This window comes from Cetorhinus maximus, chromosome 22 (assembly GCF_964194155.1).
Source record: "Cetorhinus maximus chromosome 22, sCetMax3.hap1.1, whole genome shotgun sequence".
NCBI lineage: Eukaryota > Metazoa > Chordata > Chondrichthyes > Lamniformes > Cetorhinidae > Cetorhinus > Cetorhinus maximus.
In genome coordinates, this window is record NC_135900.1 from 34,373,422 (window position 1) to 34,401,399 (window position 27,978).

Consider the following 27,978-nt stretch of genomic DNA (forward strand, 5'->3'; position numbering starts at 1 on the left):
TCCACATTGTTTACTGAGCCCAAGGATTTGCTGTTCCAAGGGAATTGATGAATTGCAAAAGTTGGGGCCAGGGTTGGGGGAGTGAACATCTCTACTAAATGTATTTGGAAAGGAATTTAAAAGTAATCACCCCAGAGACAGTGACGCCAATGTTTTTTGATTGGTTCCTGGGAAATAAATGAATAGTAGTTACCTTACCCACTGTCTGTGCACATAAATAAATGTGTTCCCCTCTCATGCTGTGCTTACCTAAATAAATTCATGCATCTAATATTTAATTGTGGTTACAAAAATAATGCAATAAGATTTTTTCATTTGAAACATTATCAAGGGATGTAAAAGTGAGAAAGATTGAAACATAGCTACAGAATAAACATAAAAAGTTATTAAAATAATCAGATCTCACTGTTGTATATTGGCGATGAAAATGTTGGCCATTGCACGGTATATTAATTCTACGCAATAAGTGAAGGCAACAATATCTTACCATCAATGTCACAAAATAGTACCCGTTAATGAGCCTAGAGAAAATGTTTGTGATGTAGCCAATTATAAAACAAAGCTTTAAACATATTTTTATGATGTTCATATATATGCACACAGCGGAATAACTGACACATCTAAAGCCATCACACTGCATGCGTCAAAACCTACTGGGTTCCCTTTAGCGTACTCATTTCTTACATTGTGCAAAGCCACTTGAAAACATGCTTACAGTCTACTTGTCAGTTGAAAATAACTAATAATGAGATCTGGGGGTTTCTGACAATGGTCCTCAACAGCTTCAAATAATACTGTATAAATCATGCAATCTCATTCAAATTTCTATTGCAATTTACTAACCGTGTACTGCTCAAAAAGACAGGAGTGACTTCTTCATACACAGGTGGCATGCCTAAGACGAGACTCAACTGTAAGCTGCTGGCACCAGAACAAAATTAACAGAAAAAACTTTAAATTAAATAACTGAAAAATAACAAAAAAAAAATTGAATACTGATCTAGATTTTCATTGGTGGATCACAGAAAAGAAACATATATATGTTTTTTCTTCATGCTATATTCGGTTAAAAGGTCAAAATCAATTATATCGTTTTGAATGCACTAGCGGTATATAAAACCTGTAAGAAGCTACTTTTTTATTACAATGATCTTGTATTGCACGACTCTAACCCTTGTGACCTCCATCAATCACTATCATTTTGAGTGGATTGCCAAAAAAGACTAAGCAACAATCTTGGCCATTTTGTTTAAGTGTAATATGTTAATTTTTTAATTTATGCACTGACACACATGGGTTGATTGACAAATTTGTACTTCAGGTGCAAAATTTGCATATTCAGAAATTCCTGTAAAAGGTTTGGCACCCTACAGAATATTCCATTCTTTGTGGTACACGGAACTGCATTAAAATTTCAGAAATGCATCTCTGGTGTATGAAGGTCTCCACTTAGGGCATAAATTTATAAAACCTAGCTATAGTACAAAAAGTATACATATATTATTTCAAAGATCAATTTTAGGCACAGTTTAGCAATTTACAGGTTTAAGTTCACAGATCCAGCAAACACACCACACTACAGTGTGTAGTTCCCACATGTGAACTCAAATAATACTTGAAGATCAATTACCGTGCTTCTCTCTCTACTATTCCAGGATCATCCTAGAAGCAGTGGAGAGCACATAATACCTTTTATCCATGACAAACAACCCATTGAAATGTTCCTGCTTCCTCCACCATTTCTTTGAAAACAATGATTTGAGACCATCCCTGAAGTGCTCCAACTCCTGCCTATTCCCTGTAACCCAAATCAAACTCCAACTGCTCATCTCTCAAGCTATCATTCACCCCCTCACTGGTTGCACACTCAAAATGAACAAGACTGAAAATAAACTTGGCCTTCATATTCAACCTGGAGCAGAGTTTCAAGCCCCATATCCATCACAAAGACTTCGTAATTCCAATTTTGCAACATTACCTGCCTCGATACCTAACTCACGCCTGATTTCTTCTCAAACCTTTATCCATTCCTTCATAACTTCTACATTTCTCTCAACAGATTTCTCTCTTGCTGGTTTTCAGACCTCAATTGTCTGTAAACCCCACTTGCCCAAAATCCTTGCTCATATTTTGCCACACAAAAAATCCCACTCGATCATGTCTATCTTCACTAACTTACAATGATGTCCTTTACCACAGCATATCAAATTTATATTCCTTGCGCTTATCTACAAATATCATAGGATTGTCACATCCAAGCTCCCACAGTCTTGCATCCTTTCCTGTGCCTTCGAATCGTATCTCTGGCTTCCTGTTAATTGGTGGCAAAATCGTCAACCATCTTGATACTACTTTCTAGAAACAACTTCCCCTGCTCTACCCATCTCTCTGTTTTTAAATATATTTGCTGCAACTTCACCAATTATCATTCTGGCTTTTGCTGCTGTCTCACTATTTTCATGTGGCCATTAGAAGTTTATGAATTCACTTTACTCACAATCAATGAGTATGTTCTCTGCCTGTTCAGAAAATGACTTTTCAATCCATCAGGTATGGATAAAATGCAATGATCAAAGTGTTCATCAACACTGATGAACAAATTAAGGGCTCATGGTGTTGGGGGCAATATATTAGCATGGATAGAGGATTAGCAAACTGACAGGAAACAGAGTCGGGATAAATGGGTAATTTTCAAGTTGGCAAACTGTAACTAGTGGAATGCCACCGGGATCAGAACAGGGGCTCAACTATTAAGAGTCTATATTAATGGCTTGCATGAAAGAACAGTATACTGTAGTCAAATTTGCTGATGATACAAATATCGGTAGGAAAATAAGTTGCGAGTAAGACACAGAGTCTGGAAAGGAGTAGATGAGCTAAGTGAGTGGGCAAAAATTTGACAGATGGAGTATAATGTGGGCAAATGTGAGACTGTCTACTTTGGTGGAAGAATAGAAAAGCAGAATATTATTTAAATGGAGAGAGACTGCAGAATGCTGCCATACAGAGGGATCTGGGTGAATTCACACTTAAATCACAAAACGTTAGCATGCAGGTACAACAAGTAGCTAGGAAGGCAAATGGAATGTTGGCCTTTATTAAAAGTGGAGTATAAAAGTAGCTAAGTCTTGCTAAAACTGTACAGGACATTGGTGAGACCACACCTACAATACTACGTAGAGTTTTGGTCTCCTTACTTAAGGAGGGACGTACTTGCATAGGAAGCTGCTCAGAGAAGGTTCACAAAGCTGATTCCTGGGACGAAAGGGTTGTTTTATAAGAAAAGGTTGAGCAGGTTGCGTCTGTACTCATCGGAGTTTAGAAGGAGGAGAGGTGGCCTTATTGAAACATAGAAGATTTGAGGGAGCTTGACAGGATAGATGCTGAAAGAATATTTATCTTTCTGGGGAATCTAGAAATGGGGGATCAAGTCTCCCATTTAATATGGAAATGAGGAGGAATTTCTTCTCTCAGAGGGCTGTTAGCATGTGGAATACTCCCCCATAGAGCAGTGGAGGCTGGGGCTTTTTTTATTCATTCATGGGATGTGGGCATCACTGGCTAGGCCAGCATTTGTTGCCCATCCCTAATTGACCTTGTTCAAAGAGCATTTAAGAGTCAACCACATTGTTATGGATCTGGAGTCACACGTAGGCCAGACTACGTAAGGACAGCAAATTTAAAGAATATTAGTGAACCAGGTGGGATTTTACATCATCAGACTAAGTGGCCATCATCAGCTTTTTCATTCCAGGTTTTTATCGAAACAAAATTCCACCATCTGGCATGGAGGGATTCAAACCCGGGTCCCCAGAGCATTACCCTGGGTCTTTGGATTATTAGTCCAACAACAATACCACTACACCATCACCTCTTCCTCATTGAACATTTTCAAGGCTGCGTTAGATTTTTGGCCTACGAAGAAGTCAAGGATTATGGGGAGGAGGTAGAAAAGTGGATTAAAGGCCACAACGAGATCAGCCATGATCTTATTGAATGGTGGGGCAGGTTCGAGGAGTCAAATGGCCAATTCCTGCTTTTTTTTCTTACGTTTCTATGTTGGCTAGGTGCCAGGTTGTACAGCCCCACTGTTTTTCCGTAAGGTATGTAAGGTGATACCTTGTTGCAACGGGGCACTGGGATACAAATGTGAAGTTAGGATGAACAGAAAGAACTTGGAAAATGTTTTTTTGCTTAATGAAGCTATCCCCTAACTAGCCATAGGCATACAAATCGATCAATATGTTAATGTAGTATAGGGGAGTTGGGTAACTAGACATTCGGTTATGACTATAGTAAAAGTTAAGAAATTTCTATTTAAATTTTCTTATCTGCATATCTTATTTTTAACTAAACAGGCATTTGGACATTGGAGAGTATAAATTCTCCTGGGCACAATTCGCCTAAAATCAGCCAAGCCTGTACAAATATTTGTGGAAATTCAAGCGCAAGTAATGTCCAACACAAATAGAGTTTCTATGATCTTTTGCACTGGCTTAAAAACACTGCAATGGAAACCAGTCCAACTTGTTATGAACTCTATCGAGACCAGTGATTTTTTTTTTTTAAAAAGAAGAAATCCAAAATCCTAGTTATTTACTGAAAGAATGAAGCCACAAGATTTTATGGTTTAAACAAAAAGAAATTACTTTACAAGAGTCAAACAAAGCAAACATTAAATACTGTCTTAGCTGATCCTCTATTCCCTAAAACCAAACAGGCAAATTGTAGTTGATTATGAACTATAAGTTACACGTGAAATGGCAAATACAACTAAGACAGGCTCAGCATTGCACTTAACATATAGGTCATCAATCTCAGTTACAAAATCCTTCAAAACTCTTTCTTATGAAGAACTTCAGCTCTTCTTCTTCTCGGATTTAGCCTGATCCCCAGCTGACAGCAGCACACAACCAGAGTTTCACCAGCATGGGCTTCACCAAAGAATGGCACACGTCTGCAAAACCTCCTAAGCTCTACATATGTCGGTCTGGATAGCATAGATCCAGCAATGTTATATTCAATCTCTCTGCGTCTACCTCTTATCAAACCTCTTCAGAATCTTGTACGTTTTAATGAGATGTTTATTCTCAGCTTCCGGATCTATCCTCTGTCTTCTCCAGCCTGCCTGTACTGTCCAACTGCAATCTTCGTCTACTGAGCTCCAATGGATAGGGGCAGAATTTTGCCGTCAGCGAGCAGGGGGCAGGGCCCACTCGCCGACGCGTAAAATGACGCGGGATGACGTTGGGAGGAACCCCCAACGTCATCCCACCCCATTTAAATTTTCACGAAGGCAGGGGCGCAGCCAAATCAGCTGTACCCCCGACGACCTGTCAATGGCCAATTGAGGCCACTGACAGGATCATTAAAACAATTAAAGGAACTGCCCGTCCAACCTTAAGGTTGGCGGGCAGGCCAGGAGCCCTGGCGGGCAATAGAAAAAACATGAAACCTCATCCACCGGTGGGATGAGGTTTCATGCAAAGTTTTAAACATTTTAATAAAGTTAGTATGTATATTATGAACATGTCGCATCTCATGTGACATTGTCACATGAGGGGACATGTTAGGGAATTTTTTTTTTCTATTTTTAACATTTTTCAGCGTGTAAGCAATCTCCCTGAGGCAGCACTTAGCCTCAGGGAGATGTGTGTTCTTTCGTGCGCATGTGCGAAAGAGCGCGCTCTCACTTTCGGGGAATACCCCCCACCCACACAGGCAGCGCATAGCGCTTCCCGCCGGATGTCACGCTGGGCAGGCCTTAATTGGCCCACTCACATAAAATGGTGGCGGGGCCCGCTTCTCCGGCGGGGATCGGCTCCCTGCCCGCCGGAGATTGGGTCAGGCCCGCCCGCCCGACAGGCAGAAAATTCTGCCCTAGGTCTCCTTTTTTATAGTTTCAAGTAAAAGTTTTGGTTTCCAATTCTCAGTTTCAGACTTAGTTTTCTTCGCAGCTGGGAGGGTCAGTTTCCCTTTTCAATTAGTGTCTGTCTCAAAAAATAAGCTTTGCCCACAGATTCCATCACAAGCTCAAAATTGGCCATGCCCCCAGATCAAATTAAGCAGCATAGTGAATTTTTTCTAATTCTGGCCTTCAAAGAAGATTTTAAAATTAAGCCTTTCCTATTAGGTGAAAGGACACTCTCAAGCACCTTATAAATATTAATGAGAAATAATTTAACAAACTGACTATTATACACCAATGAAACTAATAATTGGTTCTGTATAGATTTTTTAAAAACATTTTCAGTTATTTAAAATCAGGTTATTCACAGGTGGTGGACTGAACTGGTTTAAATGCTTATTTTGTGATAAACCAATTTTCGGCTGTAATAATGTAAAAAAAAAAGTTACCATTCTTAAATACACCAAGGTGTATCATTTACTGCAAGAAAAAAAAACAAGAACACCAACTGGGGGGCAAGGAGGCCCGTGACCCCAGGCCGAGGGAGACACTCCCTATGCAAATCACAAGATGGTCGCAGACCATGTCAGCACAATGAAGTGCACAAGCCGAAGAGTTTAGAGCAGAAAGAAGAAGCCAAGAAGCAGCCAGATGGCTTAAATATAGAGCTTTTTGAAAATGCTGACAAATTACCCAAACTGTAACAGCAGGTGGCAGTGCGGAGGGAGTAAATGGTTGTGAATGAAGGAAAGCTATGAGGTGACCCAAAAGAAATAAAACCTGCAAAAAGAAAATGAAGTTATTCCACAGGAAAACATTCGTATCAGAGCTGAGTTGGTAGAACTCAACCAAAAGTATAGCCAAGCACAACAGCAAGCAGAAAAAGGTACTCAAAGAAGTCACTGCCCTGAAAGACTCTTTGAAAAATCAATACATGCCCCTGGAAAAACATGAGCAGCTAAAGATGTTCAATGCCACTTCAGCAAAAGCTATGTGGGAACTATCAGTAGCGACAAAGCAATTCACTGAATTACAGCACGATTTGGCAGATTTGGCAGATCAACAAGATGATAAATAGTTGAAAGAACAGACAATCATCTTTCAAGACAAATGCAAAACAAATGCATAACCCTTCAGCAGCATGAAGAAATGAAGACTGTCTTGAACAGCAGAAAAAGCTAGAGGAGACTCTGTTGAATTACAAGAAAACTTAAGACGAAGCAATTGAGCTTCGCAAAGAAAAGGAAAACCTATTGAAGGATCTTCACATGCTACAAGGATCCCTTAGGTCAAAGTTTGTTCCTCTGTAAATTACAAAGAGAAGCAAAATGAATTTAATAACACTCTGAACAAACTGAAGAACCAGTTGGCAGAGAAGACTCAGAAATGTTCTATTTTCCAGGAAGAAGCCAAGAGACACAAGAAAGAGACTGAAGTGCTGGAGAACCAACTGAATGGAAAAGAGGCGGCATTGAAAGGAAAAGCTGCAGAACTTTCCAAACTGCAAGCAGATAATGAAGCCATGAGTAGCACGATAACAGAACTGAAACAAGTTAAGACTTTGCCAGAGACAGACCTGGCCAATAGCAAAACCAAAATGAAGAACAAGGACAAAGTTCTGCAGTAGACTGTCAAAGTAAAGACAGAAATAAGATCGGAAAATGTCAATCCAATGCTGAAGGTCAAGGAACTAGAATGAAAAGCACTAGATGTCTCAAACTTACTGAGAACCATTGAATTGTTAAAAAATGAAATGGTTGAAATGAAAATCAAGAGCCCAGAATGTTAAGAAAAAGTTGAATAGTTGCAAGAGAAAGTAGAAGTTCTCAAAGGAGAATGAAGAGTCTCAGAAACAACCAGCAGAAGTAAAATTAAAGAATGCGAGCTGGAAGGATAGCACACGGGAATTAAGCTCTGCGAAGGAAAACTGTTCAGTGCAGAGAACCAACTCCCACATATGGAAGATGAGTTTGCTAATGAAAAGTTAGAACTGGATTAACTTCCAGTACCAGACATATCTATTAAGTATGAAAAAATACCTGGAACAGGAATCGAAATTACTGATGAATCAGAACAGTTGGGGGAATGCAGAATTAACAAACCAAAAATTTTCACAAACTTCATTGTGAAAAGAGCAATGAAATTCTTGAACTTCAAATCAATCTGAGGTGCGCAGTATGGGAGAGCAAATCCAGACTTTAAAGGCAGATAACTCTGAAATAAAGACAAATGATCTCACCAGAGTAGTTGCTGAGCTAAATGAAAAGGTTGATAAGCTTGACAATTAATTGGAAAATAAGAAAGTAAACAAATATTTGGGTGAAATGATGAAACAAGTGGAAATTAATGGTCCATTTTTAAAATGTCAACTTCTAGGATGAACATGACGGACCCCATGGAAAAAGAAAATCTGAGTCCGCTCTAGGAATGAGCAGAGTGAACATTCCCTTCAGAAGAAATGGGACAAACCCAGTGTCTGAACAAAGCAGATGGTCATCAATATGGAAATACTCAAGTCAAAGCAGCGCAAAAAGTGAATCAAATGGAAACAACCAAGTGCCGGAAACAGAGTACTACAATTTCAACACCAAACCAACAAAGTCAACCCAGGGCTACTGACATTCCTATGACGGTGACAAGAACAAGAGCTGGAAGAACTGTCAAGCCTCCAGACCTAGATGACCAAAAGCTTGGTAAAAGAGATAAGTTTTAAAGAGTGCCTTAAAGGAAAAGTGAGAGTAAGAGAAGTGGATATGTTTATGGAGAGATTTCCAGAGATTAAGGCCTCATCCGTTCGAGGCACTGCCATCAATGGGGGAGCAATTAAAATCTCAGATCAAGGGGTCAGGGCTGTAGGGGATTAGAGGTGTGTGGGTGGAGGGGGTTTAACGAAGCCATTGAGTGATATGAAAACAGGGATGAGGATTTTGAAATCAAGGTATTGTTTAACCAGGAACTCATGCATCACAGCAAGCACAGTGGGGTTAGCTGAACAGGACTTGATGTGTGTTATGGCACGAGCAGTAGAATTTTCAATGACCTCAAGTTTTCAGAGGCCAGAACATGGGATGCCAGCCAGCAATGCTTTGGTTTGGTCAAGTCCAGAGGTAATGGGTTTCAGCCACAGCAGAGTTGAACTGCGGCAGAGTCATGAAAGTAAGCAGAAATAGGCAGTATTAGTGACAGTGCAGTTTTGTAGTCGGAAGGTCACTGTGGTCAAATATGACAACAAGGTTGTGAACAGTCTGGTTCAGCCTCAGATAACTGCCAGAGAAAGCGATGGAGGCGCTGGCTAGGGAACTGAGTTTGCTGGGGCTGAAGACCATGGCTTCGGTCTTACCAATTTTAATTGAAGGAAATTCTTGCTCATCCAGTAATGGATGTCAGACAAGCAGACAGATAATTTAGCAAGAGTGGAGGAGTAGAGAGAGGTGGTGCTGAGGTAGAGCTATGTGTCATATATGTGAAAACTAATTCTATGCTTCAGGATGATATCATTGATAGGCAGGAAGGGGCCAAGGATAGACCCTTGGGGAACACCAGAGATAACAGTGCAGAAGCAGAAGAAGAAGTCATTGGAGCTACGATTAGATGGATAAGAAACAAGTGCAGTCCCACCCAATTGGATGATATTGGACAAGCATTGGAAGATGGTGTGGTCCACCATGTCAAATGCTGCAGACAGGTCAAGGAGGGATAGTTTGCCTTTGTCACAATCACATAGGATACCATTTGTGACTTTGATAAGACAATGTTGTGGAGTCATTATACCTTTCACTACTGTTCTTGTTTACAATTTGTTCCGTTCTTCCCTATTCCCTGCATTAGCTGCACTTCTACATTTATCTGCCTTCGTGAAATTGAAAGATTATTCAGAAGAATGACAAGTTATCTTTCCTTAGTTATTATCCATTAAAAGGCTGCAAAATATTTTTTCCCATCTTAATGGCAAAACCACAGATTTCGAAACCATGAGAAAAATAAACGACACTTTCATAACATTAAACTAGAAAAATAATTGCAGTTGGCAGTTTTTGTTTGCAGCAATGCACTCCAGGCTGAAGGTTTTTGTACAGTTCAGAGAGCACATTCCATAAGATCCAGGAGTTGCGGAGTTGCCTTGAGGGTCATTTGAATTGTGAAGGAAGACTGCAGTAATGTCCAGACTGTATATCTGTGTTCTGATACAAACATGACAGTACTTTGAAAAGATACTCTTAGAAGACAATTGATTTTCGTGAAACTTCAGTTTTAAAGTAATATTTTTATTTGACACCAATAAAACAAGCGCTGGATGGTTTTATACGGTGGTGAAGCAGATTTTTTTATTTGGGCATTATACTTTGATCTGCACATAGTTCACAAGGAACTCATGATTGATCTCAAAGCACAATTGCTTACAACAGTAGGCACTTAAGCCTCAAACAGGATTTACAGGATAGTTTTGGAGACAAGTTGCTATAATGGTGTTCGATGATCAACGAGCAGCAGGTGCCAGATACTTATTTTTCTCCTGGAAGAAGGAATTCCTAATTTCTACCCAATATTCCATATAGTGTGTTTCACGGTGACTAACCTGGACAACTTGAGTGTCACTATATAATACCATGACATTTCCTCTGGTTGCAGAAGAAAACGACCTACAACAAGAGAAAGAGGAGAGAAACTCACGGGAGGTCAATCCTGTATTGTCCATCTTGCTACCCTAGACAAGAAAGCAACCTTACAAGTTCTGGGGAAAGAGGCCATTGACATGGTTGGAATTCAAATTGGGAAATTGGTATCAACATGAAGATCATGCCAAAAAACTCAACTTAGTCAGGTTTCTGACAATGAGTTACCTCTCTTTTCCAGCTTTTAAAGCTTCCAATGGAAGATCACTCTGCTATTCCTTTGCACACCCTTGCCACAAGTTATTGTCAAAGTGATAAAAACATCTTACTGACAAAAATTTAACGATCTTCTTGTTGTTTGACACCAACATGGTTCTCCTTAGTACCTACTCTTGATGGGCCTTTTAAATTTTGACCTCCTAGTACCCGTACAATTTTGGAAATGGTTTACTGTTGATTTGTAACATGAACCTTGGTGTGGGGGAGGGGTCGAGATGGTACTTTCATATGTTTGATTGTGGGCCATTTTTGCTTTTAAGACGAAAGTAAGGTGTGAAGGTACACTCTCACATCATCATAAGGAAGGAAATCTGGTTCCTGAAGGCATTCCTTAATAGGGTAAGGAGACACAATCCCAAGTCCATTATCGCCAGGATCATGACTTTTGTGGACTTCTTTCCCTTTTTGGGTGAAAAGTTGGGTCTTCTTTTTGCCAGATTACAGGGACTAACACATCAGCTGAAGAATGTTTTAAAATTGCGGTCTCAATGCCTTGATGAAGCACCAGCCTCTGACATTGAGCTGGATTTTTACAGGGGTGGGGGCAGGGTGAGAGGATGTGTACTGCTCACTCCCCCAGAAGGAAAGTCAGTTCCAAACCAATCAACTTTTAAAAAGGCCACCCCATGGCAATAAGATGTTTTGGGCAGCCTAAACAAGCTGAGGACTGGGCTTCTGGCCCTTCATGGGAGGCAGTCTTGCCCTCGACAGCCACCAGCCAATCTGATTGGCCGGCAGCTCTAACAGTCCTAAGCAGTGCCAGAACTCAGTATTGGGCACTGCTGGGGCTACCACGAGGCCCACACAGATCAAAGATGGACACCGGATGCAGGAAGGTCCTGGGCTTTTAGGGCAGGGAGGGATCGGGTACCCCAGGGAGGATGGTGAGGGAACAGATTTTGGACGCCAGGCAGAGGGGCGCACAGGGCACCCCCCCCCCCACAAATGATGTGCATCCCCCCCTTCTTCATCAAAGTTGTTTAAAAACCAGTCTTCCCACTCTCACCCACCTGCCACTCTCCAGCATATTATGGCAGTAGAGGCAATTGAGGTCTTTAAGTGGGCAATAATTGGCCACTTAAGGCCCTCAATAGACCTAAGGACAGGCAGGCTAGTAGCGCTTTAACTGCCCCTCCATATTATGGGGACCGGGTCAGAGGTGGGCAGAAAGCTGGTGGGCTAACCACCTGACATATTTTATGTGCCGCCTCGCCAAAAACACGACCAGCGGGCAACCGTAAATCCAGCCCATTGTATTACAGACACAAAATAGCTACCTTTTCCATTCAGCTTCCATGCTTCCTCATTCCAAGACAGGCCGCTGATAGTGGACTGACAGCACCAGTAATATACTCCACGCGGGCACTAGTAATATACTCCACGCGGGCACTAGTAATATACTCCACGCGGGCACTAGTAATATACTCCACGCGGGCACTAGTAATATACTCCACGCGGGCACTAGTAATATACTCCACGCGGGCACTAGTAATATACTCCACGCGGGCACTAGTAATATACTCCACGCGGGCACTAGTAATATACTCCACGCAGGCACTAGTAAAATACTCCACGAGGGCACTAGTAAAATACTCCTATGTAGTGAAAGTACAGTGAGGAAAATTAGATAGGTTCTCAGCAATAAAACACAAGGAGTATGAAAGTTATTCCAGTACAGTTTTTTTAGAATTAAATCAACCAATGAGGACAATCTGGCCCTCTATTTCTCTCCAATCTAAAGGGCATTTTGATAAATTTAAACAGTGTTATTAAGCATTACGGTGTATTTTTTCTTTCTGGGGTCTATGCATGATTTTGAGTCACTTCATTTTAAAATAGCTTTGCATCTCCTTCCCCTCTAACTAGTTTAATTGAGGCAAGCTTATTTTCTTCCACAAGTGTCGAAGAGCTTACCTCCAACTTGCCCAATGGTGGAAAATAACCACAAAGTCAGGTAAAATACATTATGGGCAGAATTTTGCCGTTGGTGAGCAGGGGGCGGGGCCCACTCGCTGACGCGTAAAATGTCGCAGGATGACATCAGGGGTTCTCCCCAACATCATTCTGCCCCATTTGAATTTTCAGGAAGGCGGGGGCACAGCCAAATCAGCTGTGCCCCTGCCGGCCTGTCAGTGGCCAATTGAGGCCATTGACAGGATCATTTAAACAATTAAAGGACCTGCCCGTCCAACCTTAAGGTTGGTGGGCAGGCCAGGAGCCCCGGTGGGCAATAGAAAAAACATGAAACCTCATCCACCGGCGGGATGAGGTTTCATGTTGGGATTTAAAAAGTTTAATAAGCTTATAATGTAAATTATGAACATGTCCCATCTCATTTGACAATGTCATATGAGGGGGACATGTTAGGGAATTTTTTTTCCCTAATTTTCATATTTTTAGAAGTGTAAGCGATCTCCCTGAGGCAGCACTTAGCCTCAGGGAGATGTGCGCTCTTTCGTGCACATGCGCAAAAGAGCACACTCTCGCTTTTGGGAAATCCCCCCTGCCCGCACAGGAAGCGCATAGCGCTTCCCGCCGGACGTCACGCTGGGCGGGCCAACACATAAAACAGCGGCGGGGCCCTCTTCTCCGGCAGGGATCGGCTCCTCACCCGCAGGAGATTGGGTCGGGCCTGCCCGTCCGACAGGCAGAAAATTCTGCCCCATGTTTTTTTAAAAAAGAAATCCATTTCTAATCATTTGTATGTGCACTATGACAAAGAAAACTAAAACTTGGGCGCCAAAAAACTGATCGCCAATAATTTAATATAACTGATACTAGCTGTCAAAGAATAGAGGACATTGCAAGGGTAACAGAGTGTATGCTGGACATTCTTAAATACACATTCAAGGCATTCACTACAATTGTAAATTACAAGGAACATGCCAACAGAGCTACATAACAAATTCATTTTGTTCCTAGGTCCAATTGCGGGTAGGGGTAGTATATTGGTTATGTTACGGGACTAATAATCTGGAGGTATGAGTTCAGATTCCACCGCATCAGCTACAGAATTTAAATTCAGTTAATTAAATAAATCCAGAATAAAGAGCAAGCATCTGTAATAGTGATCATAAAAATATTACATTGTCATAAAAATCCAACTGGTTCACGCACGTTCTTTACGGAAGGAAATCTGCCATCCTTACAGAGTCTGGTCTAGAAGTGACTCCAGGCCCACAGCAATATGGCTTACTCTCAACTGGCCTCAATCACACTCTCAACTCCACTTTTAATGCCCTAGTCCCCATTAAAATTATTTATATTCTCTCACCCTGCCCAGCCCCTGGTACAACCATCATCTTGGGTCCTTAGGTCCAAAGAGCACAAGCTTGATCGGATGTGGCAGACCACTGGTTTAACCATTCACTGCCAGATCTGGTTGGGCCACAAAGCACTATGGGGTCCTGCTATCATCTGCTAAAGTTACCAAGATCATCCTGAACAGCAAAGAAACCCTTGGCTTCTTGTCACTAGGATTGAGGCTATCCGATCAGCTGCCTCTGCCACTTCCTTCACTTCCACTAGACCACCAAGCCAAACTTCCTCTAAAGATCCTCCCCTCCCTAACTCTGAACTCATGTCAGTCTCCAGTTTCTCTCCTATCTTTCCTCTCCAAGCTCATCTTGTCCACAAGGCACAGCTCCTGCTCTCTCAACCCTGTTCACACTAAACTGCTAACCATCCAACTTCCCTTTCTGATCCCCCACGTCACATGATATTGTTAATGCTTCACTCTCTTCAGGCACTGCCCCTCTCACTTTTAATTCTGCCATCATTACCCCTCTCCGCCAAAACAAAACCTTTACCCCATCATCCTTGCAAACCACTGCCCCATCTCCAACCTCCTTTTCCTCTCCAAACCCCTTGAACATGTGGTGACCTCCAAAATTAATCTTTTTTGGAACTCCACGTTTGGATCCTTCCAATCCAGTTCCCAGCCCTGTCAGAGTACTGAAACTGCTCTTATCAGGCACATACATGTGATTGTGACAAAGGAAAGCTATTCCTTCTCATCCTTCTGCACCTGTCTGCAGCCTTTAATATTACTGACCACACCATACTCTTCCAACACTTCTCCAGTGTCACCTAGCTGGGTGGGACTGCACTCGCTTAGTTCCATTCTTATTCATTAAATCGTAGCTGAAGCATCACTTGCAACAAATTCTCCTCCACTTCCTGTTCTTGCGTGTTACCTCTAGTGTTCCCCAAGGATCTGTTCTTGGCTCCCTCCTATTCCTCATCTCCATGCTGCCCTTTATCATCATCCAAAAACCAAGCGTTTGTTTTCAAAACAGCTGTCCACACCCAGCTGTTCCTCATTAGCACCTCTCCTGACTCTTCAACTGCTGCTAAATTATCAACCCGCTTGTCCAACATCCAGTACTGGATGAGCAGAAATTTCCTTGAATTCACTATGAACTACACTCCCTAGCTAAGGACTCCATTCGTCTGCCTGGCAAACATTTGAGGCTGAACCAGATTCACAATCTCGATGACATATTTGACCCTGAGAAATGCTACCGGTCACATATTCATGCTATTACTAAATCCGCCTATTCCCACCTTGATAACACCACACAACTTCGCCCTGCCTCAGCTCATCTGTTGTTGAAACCCTCATCCATACATTTGTCAGTCCAAGACTTAACTATTCAAATACACTCCTGGCTAGCCTCTAGTTTTCATCCAAAACTCTCCCAGCAATGTCCTTACTTGCGCCATGTCCCATTCATCTATTATCTCTGCACTTGCTGACCTACACTGGCATCCAGTCAAACAACACCTCGACTTTAAAATTCTCATCCTTGTTTTCAAGTCTCTCCATGGCCTCTTCCTTCCATATTTTTATAATCTCCTCCAGCCCCGCAACCTTCCCAGATATCTGCATTCATCTAATTTTGGTCTCTTGAGCATCCCTGATTTTAAATGCTTCACCGTTGATGGCTGCATCTTCAGTTGCCAAGGCCCTAAACTCTGGAATTCCCTCCCTTAACCTCTCTACCTCTCGTTTCTTCTTCAAGACACTCCTTAAAACCTCTTTGACCAAGCTATTGGTCATTTGCCCTCATATGCTTAATGTGGCTCCATGTCAAATTTTGCTGTGCTTTGAAATGCCTTGGGATGTTCTACGCATTAAAAGGTATTGAATAAATACAAATTATTTGTTGTTGAAATGGCCTAGCAAGCCACTCATTGTATCAAAACTGCTATGACACGCGTCAAGAATGTGGTACACCTCCACATCCTGTGAATGAATAAATGAAATCACTAAATGAAACAAAGTTTCTCTCGTTGTTCTTCACACACAAGGAAAAAAATAAATCTTTACAAACAAGTTCAAAAGTAATAAAAGCAATCATCTGGTCTTTCCCATCCATATGTTGTACCTATCGACCTATGATGTTCATACTAAATACCATATAGTGTGATGGGCTACTTGCATGACAAATGGTATGTAACTAAAGTACAAGGATCCTGGCTGAAGTCATCTCACCTTTAGCTCTCCATGATGTGAGTCAGTTAATGATACTGTTGCTCAACCTCAGTCAATGACAGCAGTGAAATAGATGAAAGTGATGCTGACAAGCATCTCTAGTTCACTTTCTGTATTTTTGCAATCATATAGTTTACACAGCATATAACAAATCTGGAGGACTGCACTGTGCTGAAAGAAACAGGTCCACTGCAATTTCATGAAGTTGCTTTTCAAATCAACAGTCTTGCAAACAGATGTGTGTGAAATATATTAACGACAAGACAGGGAATAAATGTCAGAAATTTACTACTTCTGGAAAAGAATACCTTTGTTCTAATTAAATGAGAATACGCTAACAAAGTAAATATACTACTCCTGCAGTAAATGCAAGTTAGCATATAAATGATTATACAGAAGTTAAATAGGACTGTAGCATTAACAAATAATACAAATCTATACTGGCTGAATGCATCCTGCCCAGCAGTATAAGGGTTCATGTGGGACTAAGTACAGTACCATCCACACAGTGATGTAACATGACCCACACCTAGGGACAGTTGAGTGTTGGGCAGAGCTGTGTGTACCAGCAAGGATGGAGACAGCTCCCAACTTGTACCCTTTACTATATATTTGTAAATAGTTCTAAGAGTCAATAAAGACTTACAGGCAACTTATGTATGAGTATGAAGACTTCTTCAGATCTACCTAACTATAACCAATACTCTACAAAGCAGGCAGGTAGTTTTTCCCTCCATATCAGATAATCTCAACCAAATTGTAACAGAGGCTATATGAGCAATAGCATAGTTAACCAATAAATCTCATTTTTAAAATTTTTACAGCTTAACTATTGATACAAAGATGAAGCTAATCTGTTGCATATATCCCAATGTAGGGGTCTTCTGAACTTCAACTGGAGTTCTGCTGGCTACAAGTAAAATTTACAGCATTCTGAATCTTGGGTTGTCTGAAATTTGCTTTGGAAGTTAATTAGCATCACTTGTTGGCATTAAAAACAAGGCAACCCAAACTACAATGTTACGTTATTTTCTAGTTGTCACCAATACTCTTGCCACAAGACTACTGGTTAAAGAAATGTAATGACCCTATGTTGAATTATCAGTCTACAGTTAAATTTCCTGTCATACATCGCCATATGGATGAAAATAAAATGTTATTGCCCACATGTGCAAGACAGCACCAAACAAATTTGTTTTGGCCTGATTTCAACAATGCTAAAATGGAAGTTCATGTCATACAATGCAGAATTACAGTCACTGGTTATGCAGGGAGAAGATGTGTGATTAAGAGAAACTGGAAGATAGTGAAGAGATGGGGTAGGGGAAAGAAATTTTGAAAAGTTACCAAAAAAGGAAACAGGTATGCAAATGACTCATTTTTATATTTTTTAAAAATCCATATGGAGTTATTCATTAGGGGAAATTAAATCAACTTTGTGCATCTAGGGAGATACTGCTTTTGACATTTTATAATTAGGTTATCTTCTCCCCTTTCCAAAAGGTCAAGTTCTAAGTTACAGTTACAAATTCAGTTGTGATTAGGAAAATTTCATCAATCCTAACAACTAAGTGTGAATATATAATAGCATGTAAATAAGTGCTGTTTGTGCATATTTCTTATCAATGTTCAATGTCATTTGTAGTTGGACATGGTAATTTACCACCATCGATAATTTAAGGCATTTAGTTGTCACTTAACAATTTACCACAACAGCAACAGCTTGAAATTAAATAAGAGTCTCTGTTAATGCATGAGATGATTTCCACAGACAGCAAATGGTGCACAATAGAGGAGCATAATTAAAGGTATCAGGGAGCCATACTACAAGGAAAGAAAAATGAAGATCTTGGTGAGGAAGTTTGTCAAAAGGTGGGAGAATATTGTAAGATTCCAAAGTAAGCTTTGGTAAAATAGGCAAAAAAAACACTTTGGAAACATTGATTGTATGAGCACAAAAGCAAAATACTGCACATGCTGGAAATCTGAAATAAAAACAGAAACTGATGGTCAGGCAGCATATGTGGAAAGAAAGAGTTAACATTTCATATCAATGATCTATCATTAGAACAGAGGAAAGGTAGAAAAGTAATAGATTTTGAGTATGTTACGATCCGGTTAGGGACCACTGACTGTTTAAAGTAGACAAAGTTTCAAATACGAGTTACCCACTAAGAGAATAAAGCCACAAGATTCCATGATTTTAAACAAACAAAATAAATTTTACAATACAAAGTCAGAAAAATAAAACAATCTACAATATCTGTCTTATACGCAACACATGCTAGAATTAACAAGGTAAATATGAATCAACAGGCAAACTGGTCAAACACATCATACTGCACATTAAATGGCAGTTACAACCAAGACAGATCCCATGGATTTCTCAGCAACCCACCCAGACATCAGTGACCACAGAGTTACAAAATCTCATGAAAATTTTGTCCCCTGGTGAGGGAGTTCAACTCTTCAATTTTGAAGATTTAGCTTATAAATTCCCTTAAAAACCACTCTGATTCAGACTGCATCAACAACTACTCACTTCCCGATGGTTCAATCTCTCCTCCTGAGACTGCGTTCCACGGGAATCTCAAATTACTGGGACAATTCCAGCTCTTTTGCAGACTGCTAGCTTCACTAAGCTGGCACTGCCCCTGTGTTTCTCCAAAACCCAGTCTCTTAGCAGCACTGAGCTATAAAAGGCTCACAGGGCTTCTCTGAGCCCTAACTGCCTGGAACCTGCTAAGAGCAGGACCCTTATGGCACCCTCTTCCCCTGCTGTAAAACATTCAGATAAATTGAAAACAGAAAGCCTTCTTAAGCTCCACCCAACTCCATGATAACATAGCCTTTCAGGGTTCACTGAATGCTTTTAAACATATTTAGCTCCAACTCCCAAAACAAAACATCTCTCCGGACTGCACTTCTTTTCAAGCAGTGTAGACATCATATCTCCAATTAAGTAAGCCCACCTGCTGTTTTAGGGTCTTTATTTTCAAATTGTTAACCCCTTCAATATGGTCCCAACCTTGTAAATGTAATAGACTACAAGCTGCTTCAGTTGCATTTATAAAGAAGAACTTTAATCAACATCATCTTGTTGATTCTGGATACATAATTCTGAATAGAAATAAAGTTTTAGAGATAAAAACTTAACAGATAATCTGTGTGAATGTCAAATATAATTTCTATGTCTGTATCTTTATATCCCAAGACAGGGAAACCCCTTCAAATGAATATAAAAAGCCATTGCGATTTTTACTCTTTTTTTATTCATTCATGGGATGTGGATGTCACTAGTAAGGTCAGCATTTATTGCTCAACCCTAATTGCCTTTGAGAAGGTAGAGAGAGAATCTGAAGGAAAAGTGAAGAAACCTACATGTATTCTTGAGCCAATATTTCAAGAACAGATATAATATGCAAAATTGAATACACAATTTGGACCACCCCTAAAAATATACACTTGCAGCAAAGATCCATCTGCAAGAGACCAAGTGACACATCAGCTACAAATAGTTGGAGGTAGATCTTCAAACCAACAACAGAAAACTTGGGATTCAGGTCGCTAGTAAAATAAATGTTGCTGTGCATCCTTTTTACACCAGCTACAAGTGTGAGACAATACAATGCTCCAAAGAACGAGCATCACCCTCCCTATTTCCAATACTTGCAATTTCTGGAGTGTGTGCTCTGGCAAACATTGTGCTCCCTTATCCTCTGGCTCCCAATTCAATATATCCATCTTTAATATATCCAAATAGACCACTGCTTACTTGAAGCTAATAAAATTGAAATTAAACAGGTTGTAATTAGACAACACTGTAAACAGCAGGGTCAGCTTACTTAAATATTACGTGACAGAAGGTAAGCTTATTTAAATATTTACTGGCAACAGGTAAGTGGAGCTCCAAGATAACAAGGGACTATTGAGTTGGGAAGAAGCAAACTGTCGGTGCAGGACTTTAAAGGTCTAGCTAGATTGACTTAGGATTTCAACAGACTTGGGGTGAAGCAGGTTAAGTACTGATTATTTAGCCAGACTGAAGTAACCTACAGATGTGCATAATAAATAAAAGGCTCAATGAAAGATTTTGTAGTACTTTCAAAGCATGCCTGTATCTTTATATCCCAAGACAGGGAAACCCCTTCAAATGAATATAAAAAGCCATTGCGATTTTTACTCTTTTTTTATTCATTCATGGGATGTGGATGTCACTAGTAAGGTCAGCATTTATTGCTCAACCCTAATTGCCTTTGAGAAGGTAGAGAGAGAATCTGGGTAGAGACACCCAACAAGGGAAGCAGGGCATTGAAAGGCAGCACAAAAGAAGAGCAGAAAACTTTAATGAGACTCACCTTCAGAGCCACTTGGATAAAATATAAAAGGAAAAAAGACTGGTAGGTGTTCATGGGAGAAAACCTCAGGCAAGTGTCTAGCGCACATGTGGAAGCTTTTATCAGAAGCACTGAGTTCTAACTGTCAGCTTTATAATGATAGAACTGTGGGTGAAATAATTCAATGACCTGGTGTGGACAGGCAAGGTAACACACCAGCCTGCTGGCTTTTCTTCCTTGGGTATAAAGATATAATTCATATACATTTGAACATACAAGTTAGAGGATGTTTTAGAATCTATTTGGTTAGAGCCAAGAAACAATAACGATATCATTACACTACTGGGTGTATCTATAGCCACTAACTAGTGAGAAAGATATAGCGAAGCAATCTTTCAGTGAAATTATAGGGTACATGAACTATACAGTAGTGATAATGGGGGGGCTACAATTATCCCAATACAGACTGGAGTAATAATATTGCAAATTGCAGAGAGGGAGAAGAATTTCTGAAGTGTGTTCAGGAGATTTTATTGGCCAGTGCATTTCCAGCTGAATAAGGAAGGATGCATTGCTGGATCTAGTTCTGGGAAATGAGGTGGGTCAAGTGGATCAACAGTCAGTAGGGGTACATTGAGGAAACTGTGATCATAGTGTCATAAAAGTTTAGTTTAGTCATGGAAAAGGACATGGTGAAATCCACAGTAAAATACTTAATTGGAGGAAGGTCAATTTTAGGTCAATGGCTTAAAACCCCTTGTTTCAGTTTAATGACGGATCTATTACATCAGCTATCCGATGGCACCCGGGAAACATCCATAATTGTTAGCCTTCAGCTAATTTGATTAATCTTGTTGCAAGAGAAGGAAAATGTCCTGAAACGTTAGGGGGTTACGGGGCAATAGATTTGTTGGCAAGGTACCACTCTAGCTGGGGTAGCTCAGTAGGGCAGTGAGGCATCCAGGAGCTTTCACACCCTTTTCTGTGATGTAATTCTTCCGGCCCCGAGAAGGTGGCTTTGGAGACTGGGGGTGGTGGCGGTGGGCAGGGTGGGTGGCATGAAAATTTACACCACCGCACGTCAAGTCAGCTCCCCCAACATGTCCCTGCCTCTGAGTAACTTTCCTAGGACTAGGCTGAGAGTGGAATCAGCCGCCTGCCCACAAGAAAACAACAGGCAATTAAAACATTTAAGGCCTCAATTAATGGCCATTTTCATACAGGGAGGCAAGTTTCATGGCCACGCATGGGGCCATGTATTGTGTCAGGACACTGGCAATGCAAAGGATGTGGCTTCACTGTGGGAGGTCCAAGCTGCATAACATTTGAGGTCCTTTAAATCATTTGACGGCAGTAATTTTGAAAGCTCAAGCATCCCCAGGAGGAAGGTATGCCATTGCAGTCAGTTCATGGAGGCTGTTGTCTCTGCTACTGATGTACATGATGCAATGGTAGCTGCTCCCCACCAACTGAAGGCAGCTCCATTGTGCCACTGCCGCTCCGGCTACAGGCCCCATCAGCAGCATTCACACCAGGGAGGCAGCCGGTGGCCCCACCCATAGGCCACACACTGAATGCACCTCCTGACTCTGGAACCTGGTACCATCCCCAATTCAGCAGGGATCCCAGAGGCAGTCTGTTAATTGGCCATCTCCAGTAGGAGCACATCAGGAGGCCGACCTCGTGTACCAGTGGGGTCAAGACCAGGAAATGGTCCCAATGCCCGAGATTTTCACAAATCTGGAAGATTCGGACTGATGAAGCCAGAGAACTTTACGTCATTGTTTTTGCACCTAATTCATAGGACGCCAAATTTTATAGGTGAAAAATTGTTCCTTTTTTTATATATGCTCACACATGCTCTGCTGAGGCCTAAGTATACATCTTGATATTAGTCAACCGTATTTAAATTGGTCCAGTGCCAACATCAACATTTTCTTTTTAAAAATGTTCTTTCTTAAATCCTGCTCACCCACTTAAAACAGCCATGGCTGGGATTTCCTGCACTGCCTTCAGACATTTGATTTTTGAAAATGCGATTGAAAGTTGAATGTAGCATTTTAAGTCTTTTCTGCTCATCACATAGATGCATCAGCATTATCTTTGCTATAGTACTTGCTGCTAGTGTTTGCGGTCACACTGCAAAAGTACTTTTACAGATACCTTTTCCCACAGCGCTGTTAAATACCGCAGCTCCTTTAGCACTAAAAATGTTCGACATGGGGATTCCATTGGGCATCTCAGTGGTGGTAGAGAATTTGTAAGATGAAGAGTTTATATGAAGGGGGAAAAAAACTTCAACTGCACCTCAGATATTTGGCACCCATCTGGTCTCATCCCCACAGTGAACTTCAGACCTCGGCACACTAAATGGGGAAGTCTGGGCAGATATGTCTTGCTGCACACAAGAAGCTATTGGATTTATACCACCTAGTTGAGCCTCTAAGCTCAAACTTCTACAGGGACAGTAACTTCCATGATCATTTTGTCATGTGTCAACCCATAAATTATCAGAAGTATTAAATTCAACTTCACCAGTTTATCGTGGTTGGATTTAAACTGAAGAGCTCTCTGTTACTAGTCCAGTACTATAACCTACAATCCCTACCTGCTGAACCAGAGATTCTAATGTTGCAACAGATTTGTAGGAAGGACATGATGCTTTGCTATTGTTTAAACAAAGTGTCCAAAATTATCTGTACCATATATTCCTTAATGTCACAATCCAGGAAGATGAAATCAAAAGATAGAGTCTGAAGCATTGGTATAGGAGGTAATACAGCAACACGGGGAAAGAAAAAAAAATGTTTTTGACAGTATTACGCAGCCAGAGGAGTGATATAACAATCATTGTTTGACAAGGCTTTTACTTAACTGTTTAAAATGTGTCCTTTCATGAAGTCCTACAGTATTAAGCACAATCTACCAGCCAAATGAACAGACACTGCTCAGTTAACAATCTCTTTCCTACCACACATACCTATCAACCTATTGCTGACTACATTAGTATGTCCCTTCTGTGAATAAATTTCACCACTACAATTTAAAGAACATGCAGCCAATTTATTTCCCTACTACTCCGAGGGTTCAAGGTATGCAGCATGTCCTACCTAATTTTGTGCTCCTTGTAAACGCTCCCGCAACAGGAAGTGATAGCAGCCTTAATGAGGCCTCTTGGCAAATAGTGATGCACTACATCTTTATTCTGTGTCATGCTCTGATCCTGCAACTGTTCCAACCGCTTTAGATTTTGTGACTACTAGCTTCTCATGTCCACTAATCACTTATTCAGTCTCTAAGGGTTGGTTGAGTTGGGCGCATGTAGCATCACATTGAGAAGTAGTCTAATTCATGCTTCCTCCATCCTTTACTTGCCACTAAGAAGTACGAAGCCCAAAACTCTCTTGAGCCAATCCTCTCTCAACCACAAATGAGAGCCTTCTTTAATTTTGGGACTCAGATCTTAAAAGGCTCAGTCATCATGTTTCTGAGGGAAAGTACAAGTGTGCTTTGGACCTCTACCATCAGAGGTGCCCAGCAGATGTCTTTGGAGTTGCCACTGGTTCTGTGGTAGCCTGCATGTTTCCACAATCCTTTTACATAATTGAATAAAATTTAAAATAGCAGTTGTGTATTGTCTCTGAAATACCTTGTAGGGGACTCTGAGCATTCTCAAAGAAGTGCCTGAAGTTCCTTTGCTTATTACTGAGCTCCAATACATAGATAACCTAGCACCCACTCCCCACCCAAGCTGCCTCTCATTTAGTAAGAACCTGTGTATTTAAAGTAGAGGAACAGCTCAGCCTGGCCATCCAGGATATTCTGCTCCTAGGCAGTGACCTCCATTTGTTCCTTCTTATTTTTGCTGTATGCTTCACCAGTTTCTCTCTCCCGATTCTCTCCATCTAATTCCCCTGAGGTGCATATATCTGAGCAGGTACCTGCATGCTCAGGAGTATATGACCCATGGTCATGAGATGGCGCAGCCTCCTGCTAGTGTCTGGTGGCAGGGACATCATCTTGGGAAGTCCCTACACAAAAAGAAAAGGAATATGTGTTACTATGGTGCTGGCATTAAATGGCAGCACATACAGTCCCAATGGCACAACATTTGAGTGCCAAGTGACACCAGACTAATGCACCTGCATGTGAGTGAGTGAGTGAGTGAGTGAATTTAAAGAGGGAGCACAAAGAAGTTAATAAGATGATTTCCCTATAGGATTTCCACCAAGCAGCCAAGTTCTCCCTGGCCTACGCCCTCTATTTTCTCAATGCCTACAATTTAAGGATCAACTCATGCCAATTCAAAATTTAGAGCCTGCTTATAGTCAAGTATGCTCTGGTTGTATGTAGCCTTCTGATTTAAATATAAACATTGACAAAAAAAAAGTACTATTGCACCTCACACCCCATTTTGTGTGAATAGGTGACTGAGCAGTGGTTTCAGGTGGCATTTTGACTTGGTGTTACAACATTGTGTGTCATTTAAGGTAATTTTATGTGCCACTCAATTTCAAGCTGAAACATTATTCATATGAAAGTGCAAATGTGAGAAGATGCAGAGGTTGTGCCCGTGTCACCATTGCTGCGTGAAAATATATTTAATTTTCGTGGAAAACTGCAAACAACCTTTTTTCCTGACAAGCTTCCTCAAGTCTGAAAACATTTCTCATCTGCATCCATGATCTACAGACAGAGGAGGTAAACTCACTTGATTAACCAACTCCCCTTGCTGTACACTGAGAGGCAGGAGGGCCCCAGCCCAAAGTATAACAAACCTCCTTTGTTGCTCCTACTCTAGCAGAACATAATTATTGAAGGGACAGCTCTGCCTGTATGTTTTTGCTGGCATTCCAACCCAAACAAGCCAGCTGTGTTAAAATGGAATTTCTGTTTCAGTAATTTTCTGCCCCCTTCTATTTGTTTCAATAATCAAATACCTCTTTCCATTTCCACAGAACATGCTCAAATTATTTTAATTGCTGCGCTTCGGAGATTAGCATTCCTTGTTAATTGTACTATCAAGGTTAAGGACATGCAGGCGACGGGCATTGACTGATTAAGTATCTTGAGCACATATAAAGGCTTGCCCCTTTAGGAGGCAGTTAATTTGTTAATTATATTATTAGTTCCTTTGTCCATTTGGTGTACTCAAAAGAGTACAAAGAAAGATTGATCTTGTAGCACAGTGGGTAGCATCCCTGCCTCAAGTCCCATTCCAGGTCTTGATGGTCAAGGAAGGTGCATTCATAATGCAGCCAAACAAGTTGAGTATCAACTTGTAAATGGGAGAGATTCCTGCCCAGTCATGTGATGGAAAGAAATTGGAGCCTCTACCATCGCTATAAAAAGATTCCCTACCTGTAGCCCAGAAGCTCTGGCCAGAACTTGTTGGCCACAGAAGCAGCATTCATGACTTGGTTCAACAGACTGATAATCAGTCTGGGAATCCACCAACTTTCCACACTATTCACCAAAGGGGAGGGGAAAAAAAGGCGAGACCAAAAATGGCCAATCCCTAATTGCTCTTCTTAAGAAGATGGTGGTAAAAGCCCTTCCTGAATACTGATTGGCTTGCTAGGACTTTTAAGAATCAGCCATGTTATGAGAGCCCTGTGCAACAGAAGATGAAGATTGTTCATGGAATCACAGGCCATCCACATTTCCTACGGCATTGAGGAATCAGCATTCCATGTGCAAATAGGTTTTGCAAGTTTGCAACCCTTTTATGACTACTTGAGGGGGCTGTTCCTATTGGTTGCACTTCAGTCTTACGCTCCTGACCTTTGGCCACTCGATGTGGAGGGGGGCAGGCAGATTGGAAGACCTCCTTATTAGCCTGCTCCTGGGCCTGGTCAAGGTGTCCATAAACAGGTACAGGCAGCAGGCAGTTGAGGGGGTTGTTTGACCCAACTGCTTCTCTTCCGAGGTTACACACCTGGACAAGCAGCACATTGTGCCCACCGGTAAACTTGAGGCCTTCTGCGAATGGTGGGCATTACAGGGGATGGAGCACACCATCTCCCTGCCTCCCCCACCAAAAAAAATTATTTGAATTTAAATAATTTTCCTTTAAAAGTTTTTATTTTTGTTACAGTGACTCTTCATGGGGTGTTAATTAGTTCATTTGTTTCTTGTTAGAATCATATCTCCCAAGACTGAATTTTTATTTAACAAAATGGATGAATATGGCATGATTTGGACATTTGATGTTAACCTGGATTTTTTTTCAAAAAGGTGATCATGAGTTCACCTTGGAACTGTCAGCAAGCAGGACTCTTCCAAGAAATCACCTGACCTCTATGGTACTGGAGGAAGATTTGGTTGTTTGTTTTGAACTACAATCGCTTAAATTGATGGAGAAAAAACTGAAAAGGAACGTTGGTAACTTGCTGGAAATCACATGGGTGAGAGGGAAAAAGCTTTAGTTGTGAACCTGCTTGTTGGGGGACAGCTGAGGATGGAAGACTAGTTGGCTCCCTCTCTCGGCCTTGCCTAAAATTGTGTGTAGCTATCAACCCATAGCCAGAGAACCCTCATCTGAGTGTAACCAGTCTGCATTTGGACCTACAAAGCTGAGACCAGTTGGCGAAAACTTCCAGACATCCACTGGGACCAGCAGCCTGTCTTCACACAAGAGAACTCCAGGTCGACAGCGTCGAGACTCTACGGACTTTATCCTTTATCTTATAATGCCCATCCTTTGTTTGTCTGTGTGTGTGTCTGTGTGCGCGCTGGGGGAATTCTTTAGGAAGAGATAGACAGTTATATTTCCTGATTACAATTGCGTGTCAATCAGTACTTGCAACTTGTTAAAAGAAGTTTTGCTTTAAAATAAATTAAGCATTGGGCTTTTGAAAGAAGCCTGGTCAGAGTCTCTTTTCTTCTAGGCACTAGAAGTATAGGTACCCAATTGGCCATTTCGGTGAGAAAATTAAACATTTAAATTAATGGTACTGCAGACTAGTGGGGCTTTAATTCACGCACTCCTCCCACACCGATCGTAATATTCTCATTTACTCTAGAGTATAAAGAGACACTTCCCCTTATGGGGTGGTTTATTTGTCTTTGGATAGTCAAGAGTAAAAAGACAGACTTGGCCCTTTAAGAACATAAGAAATAAGAACAGGAATAGACCATTCTTCCCCTTGAGCCTGCTCTGCCATTCAATAAGATCATGGCTGATCATCTTGTGTTTCGATTTCCACATTCGCATCTAATCCTAATAACCTTTGATTCCCTCGCCTAACAAGAATCTATCTACCTCTGCCTTAAAAATATTCAATGACCCCGCCTCCAACGCCCTATGAGGCAGAGTTCCAAAGTTGCATAACCCTCAGAAAA

The 27,978-nt window shown here is 41.1% G+C and overlaps 1 protein-coding gene across 9 annotated transcripts in view; it reads right to left on the reverse strand.

Annotated features, from left to right (window-relative positions):
* The window catches only part of foxp2 (forkhead box P2), an 893,115-nt gene that overhangs the window by 785,184 nt on the left and 79,953 nt on the right, over positions 1–27,978 (reverse strand). The window contains exon 2 of one of the 9 annotated variants that reach the window (XM_078568062.1): positions 24,576–24,665. The exons of 7 other annotated variants lie outside the window; for them this stretch is intronic. The gene's annotated coding sequence lies outside the window, so the exon portion shown is untranslated. One more of the 9 variants, XM_078568066.1, reaches the window with a different exon arrangement.